The sequence below is a fragment of the Protopterus annectens genome, chromosome 17.part0 (genome assembly GCF_019279795.1).
Source record: "Protopterus annectens isolate FY-2018-M chromosome 17.part0, PAN1.0, whole genome shotgun sequence".
In the NCBI taxonomy this organism is placed as follows: domain Eukaryota; kingdom Metazoa; phylum Chordata; order Ceratodontiformes; family Protopteridae; genus Protopterus; species Protopterus annectens.
Window position 1 is genome coordinate 437957438 of NC_056751.1, and position 17253 is coordinate 437974690.

At 39.3% G+C, this 17253-nt stretch overlaps 1 protein-coding gene and 1 pseudogene across 1 annotated transcript in view; one reads left to right on the forward strand and one right to left on the reverse strand.

Annotated features, from left to right (window-relative positions):
• The window catches only part of GPATCH2 (G-patch domain containing 2), a 1961709-nt gene that overhangs the window by 875642 nt on the left and 1068814 nt on the right, over window positions 1–17253 (forward strand). The window lies entirely within an intron of this gene.
• On the reverse strand, window positions 9084–9237 carry LOC122791892 (annotated as a pseudogene).

The following is a 17253-nucleotide window of genomic DNA, read 5'->3' on the forward strand; positions in this document are numbered from 1 at the left end:
TGACAAGTTCTGAGTTAAAAGGGTTACATAAACTTGCATATTCTGTTGTACAAGTAATGTGACAGTAGGCCATATCCATAAAGAACCAGCAAAATGAAGCGTGCACTAAATTAAGTAACATGCAAATACAGCTGAGTACATATACCAATTCCTGTGAAATCTCAGCATATTCATATGAGGATAATTATGTAGTAGCCAAATTGCAACATTCTGACCAGCTCAATGATACAGAGGGATAAAGCTCTGTGACCTAAGTGACCTAGGATCAGTTAGTGACCTGGACAACAGAGACGTTATTGCCAGAGAGGATGGGAAGGAGCAGCCAGTGCACTCTCACCCATTCTTGGTGAAGGGAAGCAGCAAGTCTCTCTGCTGAATTCACACCTGCCAGAGGCAGGGTGTCACACCAGAGCCCACAGCAACCCTAGGGTTATTTCAGGGGTTTGCAGTCTAACACATATACCAGAGAATGCAGAGAAACTTGTTTCTATTTTTTATTTATTTATTTTTTTCTTTGTTTTTTTCAGGCCATCCTTGTCAGCTGCTGCAAGGAGGTTAGGCATAATTACAATTGACTCTATAGCTGCTTTAGACGATTCCCTAATCTCTGAGGGGCTATCAAAGAACAAAAAGTCTTCTGTATGGATAGAATAGTTACAGAAGGATAACCAAGTTTTTTTCTCACTGCTGTTATGAGCAGGTGTAGGGTTAATTTCTTATGTATTTAACTTAGTTTATATACATAATTTTGCCTATGGTCATTCTGTTTCTGTGAAAGTCTGTTGTGCATGTGATGTCCCTCCTCTGGGCCAGTAATCAAGGAGCTCAATCCTCACCACTCACACCTGTGAGGGACGTTCACTTGGAACAAAAATGGATATACACAGTATTTTCAGATGCATCTCTCTGCACCAAGCACACTTTCCCCTTAAGAGCACACAGGGAACACACTCAGTCCTCTCTCCAGGCCCCACATAAGACTCCCCACTGAAACCGCTGTACACTTGAGTCCACAGCTGATTGTTCAAAGGCAAGTCCTCCACAGCCCTCACTGTGAAACCAGCGCTGTTTGTCCCTGCTCCAAATAGCTGATACACATCTTTGAAATTTGATTTTTACACACTCACACACACACACACACACACACACACACACACACACACACACACACACACTCACTCACTCACTCACTCACTCTCTTTCTCCCCTGGGAAAGGCTGGCACAGATTTAGCACCTATGCCTCCTCTGTACAAACTGTAAGGTAGATACTGCCACAGAACACTACAAAGCCAGCTTCTCTAAGGCTCTTACCAATGTATCCAATTATGCTTAATAAAATTAATACTTAAACAAATGGTAGTATTTTGACCAAATGCAAGGCTTTCAGGAGCAGCCGCAGTGTCACCAAATAAATACATGTGCTCTCAAAGGTTAAAATATTCCCTAAAGGACCAGCCACAATGAAAAGTTTAAATATATTTAATAATAAATAATAAAAAACATGAATATGCTAAATATCTATTTACAGTAAACACCAGAGTTTCAGTCACAGGAAATATTAAAAATAACAGTTAGAAAGGTTCACACAGATACAGAAAACAATACTTAACTGATATCCCTATATTTTCTTCAGTGATCTGAAGAATCACTGTCCCCTAGTTCACTTTCTAGAGCAAGGCAAGATGAAGTGGATGAGTGATCCTTCTTTGTCAAGTTTCCAAAACAGATGCCCTGAGACTTCTGTCTCATCTTGTATTAAAACACCATTTCAGTGCTGGATTATAGAATGACATCACATACATTTGGTCACTTGACTTCTGGTTCCCACACTACCACACTACCCCCTTTACTAGAAAATTTGCCAGAATCTTGCACATATGTGTTATCATAGATGCACATAGAGCTTTCCTTAGATGTGTTACAGCATCTGGAAGCTATAAATCTGTTTCAAAAACTTCCACCCTTCCAAGAAATTAAGGGCAATACAGTTTCCTAGTCCTGGTTTTCACAGCCTTTTTGTCTCTGGCTGCAATCAGAACTCTGAGATACAATTGTTATGGTCTAAACTAGGTAATTTAATTTCACACTATTTTTTTAAGTTAGCTAGACTGAGATTAACATCTTCTCTTCCAGTATATTCATTTCAACAGTTGCAATACAGTCTGACATACAGGTGTATTTGTTTTCTGTCCTGCAGGACCCACTGTTGGAACATTTTTAAAACAAGCAGCTTTACAAATACATTGTCAACACAAGCACCTGTAAGAATCAGTTTGATATACAAATGACATGTAATTGTTTACAAAACTCCAGATACCTATGCTGTCATATCCACTGCCCTTCTTCTCCTGGAATAGCAGTACCTGGCAATGCCTCATATCATTGCAGGAATGATCCCTTATTTTCTGTTTGCCATTCTGCATTTACTTCTCTTCTTGTTCTAACATTTGTCAGTCCCTAGTTAGTTCTTAACCATACCTTCCTTTCTTTTATTTCCACATTGTTATTAAACTCCACTTTAAAAACGTCTATCTTCTCAAATAGCTTCTGAATAATTTCCCACTACCCATTCCTTAAATTCCTGTCTTTTCAACAGATAGGTGGGAAAGTGTCATTGTCTCATTTTTATTTCATTACCTTGTGTTTTTATTTTAGTTATCGAGGCATTATCTGAAATATTTATTGGGTGCATATCAAAAGCTTCAGTTAAATGCACATGCTCCTGTGAAATGTAAATTTTGCCTAGTCTAGCCCACTTCTTGTATCTTGGGGAATAATATGTAAATTCACTCCGAACTCCTAGTACACAATTCACATCTTCAATGCCACATATTTTCATAAATTTCTTCAAAATCTACCTTCCTTTGTTATACGTTCCCTTCTGGGTCCCCCAGACAGATCTTCACTGCTGCAAATAAATTTCCAGTCCCCACCTATAAGTAATATTCCTTGCTGAAAGCTGATTATTTCTCCCAGAATTTTCTTAAGCTCCATTATAGCAGTTTTAGGTGAAATATAAATACATGCCCATGTAATCCTCCTTCCTTGCCAGTAGCCCGTTAGTACTACACATCTACCATTATTATCTTTTTTATAGTCTTCTATCATTAATGGAGCTCCTCTTGCAATTAATATAAGTACTCCTGGTTTCCTTTGTCACAGGTATTCCACTGAACAATCATCTTGAAAAGCTTTCTTTATCAAATTTACATGTTAATTTATTTCCAAGTGTGTCTCATGTAGCATAGCTGTTTGCACTCTACATTTTTAAATATAGTTCACTTTTTCTTTTTTTGCATTTATCTGTGATGCCATTGACATTTAAAGAAGTTAAAGAACACATTATTGTATTAGAAAGTTATTATCCTTATCTTTTATGTATAACAGCTTTTTTGTTAAATGTCTTTTTCCAGCTTGAGTTACATGCACACACTGTTTGGCAGGTTGAACTTGTATACAATTGTTTCTTGTCATATCCACATGAGCCTATATCACATTTTACAAAACTTTTTGTTTTATTGAAAGTCCTGAAAGAAAAAAAAAACACATCCAAGTACACCCAAAAACCTGTTAACTTAATACTAATAAACAAAACTATGTACATCTTTGAATATTGAAGTTTTACCCTCCTAATAGGAACAGTGGTTTGTCTTATATTTATAGCTCTCCCAACTGGGAAAACACCTGAATACTTTCAAAGAATATTATCTTCTAGCCAGTTTCTATTTTGTTCTGGCCAATTTCTCTTTATCAGACTGTTTCCATGTAGACATGGTGACCAGATACAGAATTGCTACTAAGCATACATTTATTAGCTAGAAAAAGTCTTATAACATTCAGTAGTTTTTTTCATTTACTTGCTTTCTCTTAAAACTTGTTACTAGATCAAACCAAGTGCCCCAATCCAGTCACTCCCCACAAGAATGAGAAAATGAACATTAATGTTCCTTTTGTCATGCTTTTTTAACCAGACATTTCTTCTTCTCTTTTTTTTTTTGCATTGCATTTCTTAAAACTGAACAAGGAGAAAGAGAGAAGAATGGAAAAGTAAAAAAAAAAAAAAAAAAAAAACAGGAGCAGATGTTTACAATAATATCCCCATTACAGTTAAAAATAACTGAGAAAACTTTACTTTATAGCATGGAAAGAAAACCATGCCCTGTAAAAATATTACTATTAATAAATAATTTTGTTTTACTTACAGTTAATTTTCTCCCTCCTCTTCCCCTCCCCCAAGTATTTTTCCGAACATTAATGACATGAAGTAGGGCATATGCTTTACAGTCCCCCACAAGTCTAACAAAGTCCAAAAAAGTCCAATATTTCCAGATAATCTTATTCTCTCCAGCATTTTCTGTTGAAGCATTGGAAAAGGTTTCACTGGCACAGTCTCTCTTTAGTTTTTTTATTACCAGAAGAACAAGAAGCAGAATCTCCTTCTGTTTCACAGCTCACTTTTTGTTGGACAAACTTTTGTGTTTCCTCTGTAGCATGTATCAGAAAATGATTTTTTCCCTCCAGGGAAGAATATTTTGAAGCTAGCTAGGTACAGCAGTGAGAACTGCATGCCTGCCTGCTTCTCAACATTCCCTGAATAGTGGAATACACTTACTCCTCTTCTGCCTGGTGTACAATGAGTAGTCATTATCCACAAATACTCTTCTGTCTCCCACCTTTAGTACTTTGTCCTTTTTCCACAGTTTTGGCAGACTCAGCTCCTTCTGCTGGTTGGTTTGCATCTTTACTATTAAAAGTCTGGGTGATTTCTCATAGCCAGGTTTGGAGTATACACACAGTGTGCCCTTTCAACTAACAATTCCTGCTGTGGAATACCAGTCTAGTTGCTTATTTGGGCTTTCATAAAATTCATACAATCTGTCCCTTCCAGCTTCTCTGGTGCAGCTGAAAATCTCAGGTTTTCCCTAAGTGCTCTGTCCTTTGATTCTGTTATTATTTGAAACATCTCTTCTTTAGTAGTCAGATTTTTCTTCACTTTGACCTTTGATTTTCATGGTTCTGACATGCCATATGAATATCTGTTTAAAGTTTATTCCATTCTTTCCAGTCTTTTGTTGTTTGAGTGCTTCATTTAGTTTAACCAGGTCTGTGTGCAGTTGTCTTGCACCTTCCTCTAGTTTACTGGAATCATGTCTGGAGCTTGCACTGCTTTTTGCTGAACAGATGCAGAACTTTTCCCAGTCAGTGTTTATCCTTACCTTCTGTGGTTGATTTTCTTTCAGGTCCTCTGTATTTCTTTTTTACCTGGCATCCAGGCAGTCCATTTACTAGCCAGTTACTGAAATTTTCCCAGAAACACAAAGATCTACTGGCCTTCTTTGCTGAGTTTCTGTTTTCACACTGGAAGAGCTGGAATTAAGTTGTTACTTAATGTACAGCGAGCTTAGAAGTTGACTCTGGTTGCTTTTGAGCCTGCTGCTTAAGTTTCCTTACAGTAGTGTACTTGGAAGACTGTTCATCTTTTAGCTCTCACTTCTGCCAAGAGGGTATCTGAACTTCAGGCTCTCAATGGCTATTCCTCCTTTTTTAGTTTTGCACAGAGACATGAAGTCTCTTTGTACTAATCCTTCTTTTATGCCCAAAGTAGTCAATGAGTTGTCCCTAATCAGTTTATTCATTTGCCTTCCTTTTTCCTTCTCTGCAGTCTGCCAATAAGAAGGTTCTTCACACCTTGGATTTGCATAGATAGCTTAGATGTTATTTGGATAAAACTAAAGTTATTCACATCTCTGAGCAGCTGTTTGTTTCCTTTCATCCTGGCTCTTTGGGTTTACTTGTTTGTAAACAGATCATCTCTTTGTGGGTTTCTAAAGCCATTTTTATTGTTATTCTTTTCATGGTAAATGCCTTTCCTATTCAGTAAAGGCTCAACTCACTAGAACTGTTGCTCCCTGTGATGTTTTAAGAGGCTGGATACCAATTCCATCCTTGAGGATGCTACTTGGTCTTCTGTCCATATCTTCACTAAGCATTATAAGTTTGAAGTTTTTTCCAGGGCTATCCTGCATGGGTTTCTGGAGGGCTCTTCAATGCCATCTTCCTCCTCCCAGGTTTTCTCTTGAGCTTTTGTACTCTCCCTTCTGCTAGGAATGCTGAAACATTGATATGGAAGGACAGTGTACAGTTGTGTAAAATCTTATCATAACAGTTGATGCCCTTCACTTCACTACTTCCCTCCTGCCCCCTCTGCTCTTACCTGTTTTCTCTTTTCTCCTTCTGGATGTGCATGTTCCTCTTTGTCCCTAGGAACATTCTGTTCCTCCTGGGACTTTTTTAGTTCTGAATGTGTGGGTCCATTCATCACCTTTATGCTGTACCCATTGTGCAGGCAGTGTACGTGTGATATATGGTGCCTTTTAAGTTCTGAAGGCTTTGGTTTACTCTCCAGATGTAGAGTTATCCATGGCAGGAGATCCCTTCTATTAGGAAGACTGCAACAGTGAAGAGAAGGGCATCTACTGTTATGGTAAGATTTCACACTGCTGTACTTTCTTCAGCCATGCTGTTTAAAGATCATTGCATCACAAACTGCATTTCAGCAACTGCATGATAAAATAATGTTTTGCTTTCAGTGAACCAAACCCTAAAAAAAGGTAGACACCTGACATCTTGCACTGGTTGGTTCTAGCAGTTAATACATGTGTTTATATATTCTACTACAAACTTTGTTTGCTTTTAATGATGTAGTATTAATCTTAGAATTTATACATACTTCTTTTTAATTGGGATCCTGTAAGTTGTCTGTTAATGTGTATACAGTGTGTGTATGTATGTGTGTGTGTGTGTGTGTGTATATGTATGTGTGTGTGTGTGTGTGTGTCTCCTGGACAGGGTTTTTCTTGCAATGTTCCTACTTTGTGTCAGGATGGGCTCTACGTCTCTCTCTGACCTTTAGTAGGATGAAAAAAATGTGAGTGTGTGTGTGTATGTATGTGTATATATATACACATACACAAATCTATGGGGCCTATTACATGTGCTCGAGAGACATGTCCTCACTGCCTCTCACCCATTTTTGGCAAGTGTTCTAATTCCCAGTAACATCTCTCTGTTCATGCTTTATAGCCCTACCAGAACCTTGATAATAATGTTAAAAACTCCCACTCAGTCCCTAATTCTAAAGTCTTCCATCTGTCCTTAAACCTAAAATCCCTTTTCCCCGCCCATACATGATCACTCCCTTAACCTAAAATCACCACCCCACCAACCCCAAAGTCCCGATTGTTCCCTAAACCTAAAATTCCCATCTGCTTCCAAATCTTAAAGTTCTGTATTGGTCCAGCTACACTCCTCACAAGCCCCTCCTTGCTTGTCTATGACCAGTTGTTTCACTTCGTCTCCTTGGATGTGAGCATTTGGTACGGCAGCTGTTTAACTGAATTTGTATTTGAGTTTGAGTGTGAGCAGCTGTTCATACGAGCTATCTGCCTCTTGAGTCCTGGCTGTGAATTAGGGGAATTCAAGCAGCTGAGGCTCAAGTGACTTGGATCCTATTTAAAAATACACGCGCACGTGCGCGCGCACACACACACACACACACACACACACACACACACACACACACACACACACACACCTATTTAACTCATTCACACCAATGAAGCTGAGGAGGTTTGCACTTTAACTTCCAATGGGCAGAGCCTAAGCCTTTTGACAGAATCAAATTATGTCCTCACATTTCAAACAAATGTTAATATCTCTGGAACCATAGGGGTTATGAAAGAAGTATAAATGGCAAACTCTTAAGCACAAATTATTTTTACAGTGGCAATACTCTTTACATTCTAGGTCGTAAACTGAGTTTTGTAAGTAATAGTAAACATAGTAACTATGACATTTGTAATAGTTTGTAAACCACTTACAATATCTCAGCAACCGCTCATGTTACACACATGGTGTCAGCAGCATTTTATTCATCTGGATGAGAGCTTATATGAGAGGCTAAGGAGTTCTATCTGTGTTACTTGGTTGTTGAGACATTAAGAAAAATGTAAAAAATTATATCTATATAAATTAATATCATAAAAACAATTATTAATATCTAATTACTTGCACTAGACAGAGAACAAATATTAATGCAGTTGAGTTTGCCATTGTGTTAGCTTTAAGATTAAATCTTTTAAAACCATGTTCATAGCATGGGTTTGGAATTATTGATTCAAATATGAAAAAGCAATATTTGACGCCTAGAGGTGTTAGTAGGAGTTAACTGCAAATGTACCTGGAGGCGTCACTCGGATAAAATGAGTTAAGTCAGCTTCATTTCTAAGTTGATAGGCATTTTTGAGACCCAAATTTCTTTAAATGCATTTAACCCATGTATAACTCTACATGTTGAAGATGAGTGTGGTGTTGTGAGTTTTACATTGTGGGGAAACAGTTTCAGTTGTAATAATGATCACCACTGTGTCCGACTAATATTAGTTTTAGGTTATACTGATAATTAGAAAAACAATGAATTGAATGAGCACCACAAAGTAAGACAGTACCCTATTTAATCTTCTCCTTTCCTTTGCAACAGAACATGACTAGCCAGTCTTTGTTGTGTTACAGTATGAGGTGAGTATTTCCATTGTTTTTTTTTCAGTTTCATAATTACATTGATCAGGGCATGTGAGTGGCTCTTAATAACAAATGTCAAATTGATAAATATTTCTGTCACCATTATCTCTTCCTTTTCTTCACAGTGTCGCAGATGGTTGGGGTGGGGGCTACAGGGACGATGCACCATCCCTCCCCTGGCCCTCGCACCTGCACCCCACTGCCGGACTCCGGGTGGTGGAGGCCGACGTGGCCCAGGTGTGTGAGAACCAGGTGGGCAGGTATCAGGCCTCGCCTCAGGAGGGCAGCCGAGTGGCAGTACCACTGACGGCCTCCAGTTTGTGTGTGTGTGGGGGGGGGGGGGCCGGACACACCCCTCCGTGGATGGGCTTCCCTGCTCAGGGCAGTGCGTACTCCCCTCCTCCATCTGCGTCTCACCCTGAGGGATGGGAGGCCCACTACTGGCTCCCTTGACTTTGCCCTCAATGGGGGCAGGACACCCTTAGGGCGATGGAAGGCATGACGACCCTCAGACAGGCTTAGCCCTGGGAGTAACCCAGGGCCGCAAAATGGGTTTGAAGTGTTAATGATCAGTGCATCCTGCAATTCGCATTAGTTCTCTCAGCTAGCTGCGTTCTTCATTGTAGCATGAGCTGAGTGATCCACCTCTCAGGAGTCATAATGTTCTCTTTTCAGTCGCCGGGGACATAGCTGCCCAAACAGATTCACACCTTGAGACCGATAGTTGAGGTTTCATGGGTGTCGTTGCGGGCACCCGGACCGGGGTTACTGGCCCAAGTTGCGAGACGGCACGGAGTCCCATGGTGGCCAGCGCGTGGCCGAAATGCCAACCTTATGGGTCTTCAAACCAATGCCCCGTGGGGAGCAGGACATCCTCCACAGGTACCTGAGACCTCCATTGAGGGGAGAGGACACCAGTGTTTAACCCCTGGGGGTGGACCCATGCAGCCAGAGGGGAGGACTAGCATCCCTCTGCCTGGATGGCACCCTCTCACATGTGGGGAGCCAGTTACCTCCAAGGTGCGTTGCGGACTGCATAGGTGGGCCAGGTGCCCCCTCCATGGCCATCCACTCAAGGTGGTGGAGGAGCACCCACTCCTCCCTCCACGCGGATGGGACCCCCTCCCTCCTGCTGCTGGGAGGTGAGGGGGGATGGACGTCACTCCTCCTCTCACTCCCTCCCCCCCTCCCGGGAATCACAGGCTCAGTTTTGCCAGCCTCCACCTGGGCACATGGAGAGAGGCATGAGAGGGAGAGATGGAGAGGGTCGGGGTGACGGAATGAGGAGAGTCTGTACCCAGGGATGGTGCCTTCCAGGGACCCTCAGCGATAATGATCCTTCTGCAGGTTCACCTATGGAAACCTTGTAGAGACTCTGCATAATTAAGGAGATTATTTGGTTGAAGTAGCACTAAAGAAGGGGTAGGTGACAAATGTAGTCCATGGACTTTGAAAATGAGTTTGTGATTTTTGTTTTCATGGTGGCAGATGTCATATTCCCTTTTCTTGTAAATCTTAGTGAAGTTACATAACTACACCTTAATTAGTTGAATTCCAAGGCATGTCTGTTATAACAGAAAAAATCTATTCTGCAGTAATTCAAGCACTAGAAATATCAGTGTGACTTTGGATCTGGATTTTTTAATAATTAGAAACAACAGTAATTAATACTAACTTGGTCATCTCAGGTTCAGATGGTCAGCCATCAAAAAATTATTTTGCTTTCAAATGTTTCAGAATTTGGCTTAGTCTCTTCTTAACCTACTGAACCCATTTATAGAATTTTATCCAAAAGATCCTTAGGTTTACTTCTCTTTGTGTTGTAGTGACTTTGGATTAATCAGTGAGAGCTTAGCAGTTATATAGTCAGTAAAGATATTGCTGCCTTCTCTGAGTATGGTTACCAGTCACTGGTGTTGCCTCAGCCCAAAATCTGCACAAACTTCAGTCCCTGCTGAATAAAATACACAGATTATTTACTGGTTTGCACAGAAGGCAGTACCACTGCCTGACTGTTAAGGAAGCAGAATGGCTTCTCTCTGATATTCTTTTCTCATTCGTCATTAGTATCTCAGTTTTCATAGTCATAAATCCCAGCCAATGCATCTCTTCACATCTACTGTTACTTACCTCATCTGCTATCAGTTAAAACATTCCACTGAAATCTTCCTTAGTCTCTGACATCTCACTGGAAGTGCCACTTCACTCATTAACTCATACCATTTTATCTTTTCGTTACAACCACAGTCATTTGAAACTCCCTACTAAATGAGTAAGACAACTAAACCAGCTGCTTGCCTTCTCTGCTTGTCTCAGAAGACTAAACGTTGCATTGGTGCTGTAACTTAGTTTGCAACATGTTCAAAAGTTTGTTTTATGATGTCCCACTTGGCTGCGATCACCTGCTAGTTATTTTTTTATTTGTTTTACAGACACATAGCAAACTAATGCTCCTTCGCTTTTGCCTGCTACATGTTTTTTTCACTGCACTAATTTCATTGTTTCTTTACTGAATTCTTTATTCATCTTAAAACCAAACTGTTTTATTATTATGTATTGTATCACTGTAACTAGGTTATGGCTGAAATGAGGCTCATCTAGTCCCATTTCACTAACCTATAAGTAAAATAATGGCATTATAGTGGTATTCAAGCCTATGTTTTACACTAGTATTTGTAAGAAATATCTCACTGGCAAAATATGTTAAGCATTTGCAACTAAACTTATGTGAAAATTTTGCATGACTGTAGTTGTCATTTCAAAGTATTATCTATACTCTGTCCATATGATAGCATCTATAGTTGGAATGTTTTTATGTTATGATAAAGCTGAAAATCATTAACCCAGTTAAGGTCAAACAGGCTGGGAAATATCCATTCTTCCCCACCCAAGTCACAGTATGATTTGTCACAACTTCTATGAGGCCATTCAAAAGTTATTGTTCTTGGCCTCGCCAGACGTTCTACACACTAGGCCTTCCCTTCCATGACCACTGCAACTGCTGCTGCCTTTCTGCCTTGCTAGCATCATTGTTTATTGCAGATGTTGCTATTTTCATAAAATTATGTGACTGTGATCCCAGGCATGCACTGAAGTCAGTCAACACTGAAGTAGCTGGGATGCAAATCAGCACTTCCAAATCAAAGGTCATAATCTGTACAAGAAAAAGTGACTTGCTCACTCTTTGCACGAGTTCTTTCTCCATGTAAGGTGAGGCAGCTACTTCAGATGGAACTATTTAAGTATCTTGAGTCTTGTTCACAAGTGAGGGTGGAGAGGATAAGGAGATTGCCCATTGGATAGATGCAGTAACAGGAATACTGCATGCGTTATATCAGACTTCAGTGGTAAAGTGAGAGATGACTCATAAGACGCATCTTTCAGCATGTGTCCCCATCCTGACTTGTGAACATAAGTTTGTGTACTGACCAAAAGGGTGAGATTATGGTACAAGTGGAAAAAAAATAGTTTCCTTCACATGGCAGTTAGGCTCACTGTTATTGAAAGAGTGAGGATGTTAGCAGTCTTGAGAAAATGTTGGACTGTAGGCACTGCTTACCTTTGTTGAGAGGAGTCAGTTGAGATAGTTTAGGCTACCTTTACAGAATGCTTTCTGGAAGCTTTCCCTGGGATTTGTACCAGGCACAAGCCATAAAGAGGAAGACCCAGTGCAGACCCAGGACACATTGGAAGGATCATACCCCTCAGCTTACCTGGGAATCCCACTGGATGAACTTGAGACTATTGCTAACCATAAGGAAGAATGGTCTGCCCTGCTCAGCCTCCTGCACCAGAGAGCACCATCAGGACAAGTGGTCTAGACAATGATGATGAAAATGAACCTCTCAGACCTTTAACTAATGAACTTCGAAACACATTGGATAAAGTCACCAACTAAGGCTCACCTTTTTCTGGGATTGGGTGCAGAAGTTGCTGTCAAAAGCTGGACTGAAATTTTTGTTACATCTTTGCTGTGTGTTCCTTGAAATTAATATAGCTGGAATTTGGGGCAATTCAGTAGCCTTGAGCATTTACTACAGTGTGTTGTAATCTGTGATACATAATTGTGTAGTTTGTCATTGTGGGCTTACAATCAGTAACTAATTCAGTTGCAGGTTTGCCTTTTCTTGGTTCTACCAACAGTTAAGATTTACAGAGAGAAAATGTGTGATTCAGTTTGTTTTGCAAAGTCAATATGTATTTTTCCTACTGTAATTTAAGTTACTGAGATATTGAAGAAGCATGTTTTTCTTTGCCATCACTATTTGCTCCCAAGATTTTTCATGTTGCTAATGTACTATGTAACACTATTCACATGCTGCTGTTTACAATCATTTTTATAAACAAGAAGGCAGTATAACATTAAAATTTACCCTGACACCTCCCATTATTGCTGTTAAGTATCCCACTTTGAGATTTAATTTGCTCTGTATTTTTCTAAGGTCATAAATAATTTGCCCTACATTTTCTGCAAATAACGGTTAGACAGCAATATGTGTGTCTCCTTTTTGAACGTCATACTATCAACATATTTCTAATTTTCTAATTTCTAATTATTATTTTTGGCACAAGGTGTATGAAAGGCCTTTTAAGCAGATCTTCACATTGTTTGCCAGTAACAGTAACAGTTTACTGAAGCTGTGCTTAGTTGTGAAGGAAAGAGCTGCTGATGTAGTGTGTGCAGTCGTACTTTTTTTTTTCCGTTTCTGGAGAAAACTAATGGAAGCATTCACTTCGGGTAAGACAAATGGTATTAAATGAGAAAACACACCATGAATTGCAAATGGAGCTGAGTTAATTTGTTGCTACAGTAGTGTTGCCCTACTGTTAAATGAAGGCTGTGTAATTATCTTGCTGGCAGAGATAATGTCAGAACCTCATTCCTCCTTACATGCCTCATTTTTACATGAGGGCTAATTGAGCTGCAAGGTGACAACTGATTATATATGGCTATCATTGGGTCTTCTTGCTCAATTTGCAAATAATGTTATCTTTTTAAGTGACAATTTTTATCACATGTCAGATTAAGGCAAAAAAAAACCTTTTCTAGCAGTTTCTGTAATGGGTAGTATGACTTTTTCATGTCAGTGAATTATTGTGTTGACATATTATAATGTAGTGCAGTGGAGTGAGAGATACATTGCTAACAATTAGAAAACAGTAGTTAATTATGCATGTGTTACTTTAAAACTGTTGCTGTTCATCCACTTGACATGTCTTCTTGTAGAATACACAAAAAGAGACCAATATCAGGCACTTTACTTAGCAGCTGCCAGTGGTCTTTGATATCAACAGGACATCAGCAGAGAGCTGCAGTATAAATTGAACTGTGTGGCAGCCTGTAGGAATAACAACTGCTTAAATCAAGAGCAGCCTTATATTAAGCCATATTTCCATGCAGAAACAAAGATTACTTAACAGCACTTTAAGCATCTGACTCTCGGGATGCATAAATATTTGATGGCAGTTCAGAGTAAATGTTATCATTTTGTATGAATGTTTTATCTTTTCAATGTTATGCCTTGTCTATTCATATTTTGTGCTGTCACTTTTCACATAAGGTTTTTGTAATTATGTCTTGTGACTAGCACACTGTAAATCCTACTTCATTTGTGCAGTTTTATATCCCGGAAGTTTATACAGGCTGAGGAGGTCAGTCCTTGGACTATAATGGTGAATCTCCTGCGTTCAGAAGCTACTTCTGCTGTAGTGTACCTTTTATTCACTTAACAAAACACCCCTATTTTTGCAAAACTTGACAGTTTATTTTGTCACTTTTATGCAACAGTTGTGTGGTTTGACTTATGACTTGTGCTACCCAAGGATTTTAGTAATGAGTACTTTTCTGGATCATATGATTTGCTGAACAAATAAAGTAAGAAAATGAATTCAGGAGGGAAACTGCACTTTTCAAGCATTTCTTAATATGTTCAACATTATATCATTGTCGTAGACTTACTGTGACCACCAGCCAACAATCAAAGCATCAGGGCACCTTCCATGTGCCCTAACTACTGGGGTCTTTAGCAGCAGTTTGGGTGCCAAAAGCTTCAACTCTTTCTTGTTGTCAAGAAGTGTAGGTTAGGGCCCTGAAAGGAAAATGCTAGGAAACTAAAAATCAGCCAAATAACAAATGTCACTATATATAAAAGTGTGATAAACATACACACCCTGCCAGTACAACAAAAACTAAAGGGGTTGGTACAGTGATCTGTTAGAGCATCTACTGTTACGGTAAGTTTAATTACCCACTGTTGCAGCAGCCTGAACTATTTTGGGTAGATTACTGTAAACTAGAATTATATAGGGAGGAAGAAATTGAAGAATCCAGGAGCCCCTGGAGAATAGTCCTTGCAAAACTTGTTTTGGACCTGTAAAAGGGAATCCATTTTGTAATGCTTTATAAACATATACACTAATGCTGTTTTCATGTACGCTAATGCCATTTTTCACTGCATACTTGCAGTTTACGTTTACCGTTTTAGTTCTCTAACTTTTTATAGTAATTATTGCTGATTTCTTTTTAGGGGTTATGTAGGTAAAGCTTTTTTGTGGTGTTTGAATGTGTATTTTGTATCTGCAGTGTGTGAATATATATGAGTGTATCAGCAAACTGCGAACACTAATAAGACTGTACACAGACAAAGAGATAATTTTACATCGAATTGTAAATTGATCGAACATCAAAAAAAATGAAAACTTTTTTTTTTGCAGAAGGGGCAAGCCCCTCTCCAGTCCCCACCCCCTATAATTATATATACTAACTGTGACATTGCATGACAGTGGGGTAGGAGTAAATTCTATTAACCCGCTGCAGCACAATCCAATTCTTTAGGCTGCTGGCAGAAATTCCATTTAACAGAATGTTCACTCACGTGAGTATCTGCTTTTTTACAGTAGTAAAAAGCATTTACTCATGAGTGTTCACTCTTATTAACTACAACTATATACATGTATTGTAAATGATATTTAAAAAGGAATGCAGCTCTGAATGAGTTTTAAAAACAACTGGTGTTGTCTCTATTCTTCAATTGTTCTTTCATCTCCATTTTTATTAAGACTTTTCCTGTTGCAGATATTTGAAATGAAAAATCACCTTTCACATCTTCTGTGTAAACCAAATGTGTCTGATAAGATTTTGAAAACTCAGATGCAGAAAAGAAAAAAAAGAAACTTAGTTTTAAATTGAAGTTTGTCAGCAGCCACAAAAAATGTTTTTTAAGTCGCGTAATTCTTTTGAGCCTCAAGGTGACACTCAGAAGCAGACCCCTCCTGGAAGCTATGCATTATCTCCATAATCGGAACAGGTCGAGCTTTTATGCAGAAGGGATGTCTGGTGTAAGTTTCAGAGTCCTGTCTGTGGGCATACAGCATTTCATCTCTAACCATTCTACCCCAATCATTGTTTTAGTAAACTGGGAGTTAGAGCAGAGGGCTAAAGTTCATAGCTGTTACTGAGCTACTTCCTGTGCCAGTAGTTCAGGTTTTATTCCTTTCACCTTCATTTACCTACTGTGTGACTGAACTTGTCACTTAACTAGACAGTATACCCAGCTCACCCCTGAAAGGGGGTTTATAAGACAAAATGCTGTATCTTGGAGTTTGACTTCATTTTCTAATGCCTTTTCTGCTGCTGCTGTAGCTGTCTGCCGTTCACATTCTGTGCAGCAAGGGAAGAATTAATGATAGTTTAAACAGTTTCCCACCTTCATTTTTTATTGGCCACCAAGGTTTGGATTATTTGGTTGTAACATTTGCTGAATAAACATTTTGATTTATTGAAATAGTCAACTGATGCATTTCCTAAACAGTCCCCACCCCTGTTATTTTGGTGTGGCTGAGGAACTGAGGAAGCTGTGGCAAGGGAGGAGTTGAAACTGGGTTAAGATCTCTCTTGCCTTGATCAAACATTTTCACGATGATGATGATGATGATCGATGTACTCAGAGATGCTCTGCTTTTGATGATTTTTTCTGATGCCACTTAGTTTATGAATATTGGTGAGATTCTGGGCCTAGGAGTTTTTTCAAATCAAAAGTTTGCTGTATTGATTACAGTCAATGTTGTGGCCTTGTTTAATGACACAGTATCATTGTATATGGTACATTATTTTGATGCCAGTTTCACTGGTGGGGACTGTTCATCAACTTTACATTTTAAACTATAACTTAACAATCTTGGGTGAAGTGCTGAAGCAGGACTCAAGAAAACATGATGAACATGTAAAAGCTTGCATTTTATTATTGGATTTTGTTAATCCTATCTCTTGCTTAAACTGAGAAAACGGAATTGGCTCCTCTGACTGTCAAAGTACTTAATATCCTTTCTAGGGAAAGATCTGGAGATCGCAGTCTCTCTCTTCCAAGAAAGGCTCACTTTGCCAAATCAACAGTGGAAAGCTGCTGCTTTTCTGTGGAGTTAGTGCATGCGTAACACATGCCTGCCAAGTTATATACGTTACAGGCTGCAATGCCTCCAGTGTGTGTGTGTGTGTGTAATCCCCCTTTCTCAGATAGACATTTCCTGCTTGATTTTAAGAAATTGACTGATGACCTTTTTGCAGTGCAGCAATCCTCACTTCAGGCCTTTGCCCACCCCTGCACTTCAGGTGCTTAGAAAAAGGGGGACGCTTTTCTCTTTGAAAAGCAGAACATTCCTCTCATCTGAATCCG